The following is a 4,283-nucleotide window of genomic DNA, read 5'->3' as shown; positions in this document are numbered from 1 at the left end:
CCTCTCTGCCCAGTTGGAGTGTGAGAAACTTTAAATAACCTCCATGTCTGCTTGGGTCGCGATCAGTCTCTGAGAGTTGTTGACTCCAAGAGCCCTCATTTGGAGTGGGCTTCGTCTGCTCAGGCAGATGAATAGCTTTAGAACTCAGTAATCAAGGGGTCAATGATTCATGCAAAGTGTTCCACATTTTTTTTTTTTTGCAGCCTCTAATAAGTTTATTGTGTCTTTGAGACACTACAATGTAGACTCCTCTCCCAGAGAAGAGTCTTTCAGAGACAAGGGACCATTATCCAGATGAGTTGTTCATTTGTCATTTTCATAGGCAGCTGGATTCTTCCTCCTGGATTTCTCAAACTCCAGTGTTCCCCCTGTGTAGACAAAATAAAACACTACAAATGGCGGCACGACATGAAGCATGCATGCCCGAGTGCGGTGCAGCATGTTCATGTTGGGCGTGCCCTTGCTGAAGTAGTGCGGGAAGGCACTCCAAGGCAGCTCCAAGGGCAATAAGCTGTAGGTGATCACGGGCCGCACCCGCATCAGATGCCCAAACTCGCGGCCCATGGTCGCTGCGGCGCCGAGGTCACCTCTCCCTCTGCAGCGCAGAATCCACTGGCTTCCCATTCCACATTTAGACACAGATAACATGCACTTCAAAAAAGAGAGAAAAACCTCACCTTTAACCAACTTTTATTCCTTTTGCTCTCTCACTTTCCTGGAAACTGATGAGAAGTACCTGTGTAATTTAAGCCTAATGACAATTAAAGTGCAAAGTCATGACCTACTTTTATTGAATTGTCTTCTGCTTTATGGACTAATTGAAGGAATGACACACTGCTACAGAAATCCATGTGGTCATCCGCATCCAGCCCAGCTTTCTCCTGCCTAGGATTCACTGTCTTTGCTGTAGGAGGCTGATCTTGGACTTGAAACACAGCCACGGGACCAGTTCTGCCTTGGCCAGTTAGACTCTGAGTGGCCTCAAGTGAATGACTGAACCTGTCTCTGCCTTGCTTTCCTGACATAGAAAATGTGGGTGATAATTTCTACCCTGACTTCTTCATGGATAAGTGAGATTTCAATTAGGTAATTTATTTAAGAGTCCTTTGAATAAAGTAATAAAACATATAAATAAAAAATAGTATGTAAACATAAGCTATTGTTATTGTCACCAAGGGTTTTTTGAAAGGAAAATGCATCCTACTTGGTATTGTTTCCTTTACACTATAACTTCAAAGTCCAGATTTTAGTAGGGGTAAATAGATGACCAACTCACAGTCATTGTGAATTTCCTCAGAATGCCAGTGTTCCAGTCACCCTGTGTTTCCTGATCTTCTATAGAGTCTTGGTTCCTATTATTTATACTTTTTTTTCAACACCTCAAATCAAAAGGTTATTGTTTTCCAAGAGGTCTTCCTGTTTCCAGTCTCTCCTAGACTGATCTTCATAATGGCTTTCCACTGCCTGGGGAAAATTCCAAATCCCTTAGAACTCTACAATTTGGAACTGTCAAGACATCACTGCTTTATGTTTCCAGGTTCCATAAAGAACCCCTCTGCCCCGCCCCATCCACAAATTTGCTCGTTTTACTATTCCTTTGGAACTTCAGTGAGGCTTATTAGAGTCCTTCACAAAATCCTTCCTTCCTCAGCCTACAAACCATTCAGTACACTGGGGTCTTACACATTTTATGAAAACTCTAGGATTATCATTTCTCTCCCTCTCCTGAAAACTTCTGTGAGACCACACTGTCCTTAGACCAATATCCCTGAGAGGATTGTTAAGGTCCTTTATTATGTTCTTAGCTTATGCACTTCACCCCACACTTCTTCCCTAAACAAATCATTTCTTATCAAACTTCAACACCCCCTTGTTTCCTGATACTGCTCCCTGATCAATCTCTTTTCCTGGTTCAATTTCTCTTCCTGCCCCTTCTTGGCTTATCAAACTCTCAGCAGTCTTTATAAAAACAGCTCATGGAAAAATCTCCTCACAAGGCTTGCTCTGTTGCTGCATGTTTTCCTTCACTGACCTCCAAGAATACAGAGGAGGTAGGATGGTGTAGGAGAGGCAATAAGGTATTCTAGAACTAGAATTGCATTTGGGATCACACAGAGCTGTGGTTGCAATCCCAGTTTGGCTTTTAATATTGGTGAGTCCTTGGGAAAATTTCATAACTCCTTGAGCTTCCTTTTCCTTATCTGTAAAATAGAAATATTAATTATAACCTTACTTTGACTGTAGTGATAGAGTGAGGCAACTTATATAAAACATCTGCCACATAATAGTTATTCAATAAGTGGTAGCTACTTTCATTATGAGTACTGCCTCTGTCGCCCATTTGGCATCTACCATATGCCACCTTGTGTTATTGTTCAACTACTTTATGAGTTTATATGTCTCCTCTAAATGTGGTTTTCATAAACGTGCTGTGTATTACACTTATTTTGAACATCCCAGAGGGGTAAGCCCAGTGATGGTATCCTCTCATTTATTAGAAACCTAAGACTCCCATCTCTTGAAAAATTCATTTCAATCATATGTCTTGCAAGTTTAAGTACAACACTTATAAAGTGTTGCTAAGTAGAAATCCTTTAGGATTAGTTTGGCATGTTCATTGAGCATCACTTTATAGTCCTATCCTGTTGTCTGTATGTTATCAATTGAAACTCAGGAAGGGACTCAGACCATCTCTGAGGGTGAGGATACATTATTGAGTCCCCTCCCCTCAACCACACTGAAGCAGAATATTTTATAATTTACATATGTATTGAGCACATTGATCGATTCATAATCACTCTGAAGTCTGAGAGCCCTTGACATAGGGGAAGATGAGCAGCTTTAAGCCACACTATACCTCTCTGAACCATAATTTAGTTTTTAAATATAAATTATCATAGTTCTTTCTCATCGAGCTTGTAAAAAAGAAGCTCTTAACCCATTGTCTGGTATGTGGTAGTTGCCTAAAAGCCATAGCTGTTATTATCCTTGTTAGATTGGAGGCTGTGATGATTGTGACCCAAGGAAGATGACTCAAAGACTTTACCAGCTAGATCCTTCTCAAAGACTAGTCTTGGACCAGAACCATGGGTGTCCTCTGAGAGCTTATTAGAAATGCAGAGTCTTAGGCTCTATGACTTAACAAGTGAATTCAAATCCTCGTTTTAACAAGAGATCCAATGTTACTGGAAGGCGCATTAAAGTTTGGGAAGCAGTGGTCTAGATCAGATTCTGGATCAGTAGGTCTAGGAAGGGACCCAGCCCTCGGCATTTCTGACAAGCTTCCAGCTAGTACCAGTGCTGTTCACCACATACCACGCTATGAGTTACCAGGTTGGATCACTGATCTCAAACTTGGCTACACACTAGAACCAACTTGGGAGGGGGCTTCAGAAATATGGATGATTGGTTTTCACTCTCAGAGGTTTCATTGGAATGGGAAGCAGCCTCAGCCTCCAAACTTCTAAAATGAACTAGTTTATTCTAATGTACAGAAAAGTTTGAGAACTGCTGCTGTGGATTAATTTGGCTGGAAACTTTTTTTTTCATGCATTAATCAAAAGCAGCGTTTCAACCAAGATATTGCAAAAATCAAAAAATTTTAAAAATCCATCACTGAGATTTTACTAGGAATATTTCTGACAGAAAAAAAGTAAACATATATATGTATAAACACAAAGACATATAGATCAATTTAAATCCTTTTAACTCCTGTCTTGATTCTTGCGTGACAATAACAAAACAAAGTTGAAAGCCTGTGAGAGATTGTTCCAAGGTAGAGTTAGGGTGTGGCTTGAGTTGGATTTTGGAAGGAAGCGTCCCAGAACACTTGAAACATTACGGAATTTGTTCACTGAGTTTCTGCCAGATTTTCACTTGTCAGTACATCAGAATTAAGGTTGAGCCAGATAAATTGTTAACAACGTCAAATTTGATTGTTTCAAAATGTTCTAAATCATGGCTGCCAGGGTGGATCTTGCTGGCTTTGGCACCTTCCTCCCCAAACCTCAAAAAAATGATAGATGGACATATTCTTTTCAAAGCATAAATGATACCTTTATTTAGAAACAAGTGATACTTTAGTGGGTGGGCTTGTGTGAAAATATTCCACCTACTGGTAAGACACGTGAAAAATCTTATCAGGAGTTTCGTCTTTAAAAAAGATTGTAGCATCTCATCAGGATGGATGTTTTTCCAATTTTAAGCAAAAATGATATATTTTAAATAAATTTGTTAGATCATACATCATTACTCTAAAAAATTCAGTGGTTGACAATACTCCA

General features: G+C 39.9%; 1 pseudogene; it reads right to left on the bottom strand.

Moving 5' to 3' along the window:
• Positions 1–303: 303 nt before the first annotated feature.
• On the bottom strand, positions 304–624 carry LOC131750277 (cytochrome b-c1 complex subunit 8 pseudogene; annotated as a pseudogene).
• Positions 625–4,283: the final 3,659 nt, after the last annotated feature.

This window comes from Kogia breviceps, chromosome 2 (genome assembly GCF_026419965.1).
Source record: "Kogia breviceps isolate mKogBre1 chromosome 2, mKogBre1 haplotype 1, whole genome shotgun sequence".
Classification (NCBI taxonomy): Eukaryota; Metazoa; Chordata; class Mammalia; order Artiodactyla; family Physeteridae; genus Kogia; species Kogia breviceps.
Note: the sequence above shows the minus strand (reverse complement) of the source record. Positions and strands in the feature narration are given on the sequence as shown.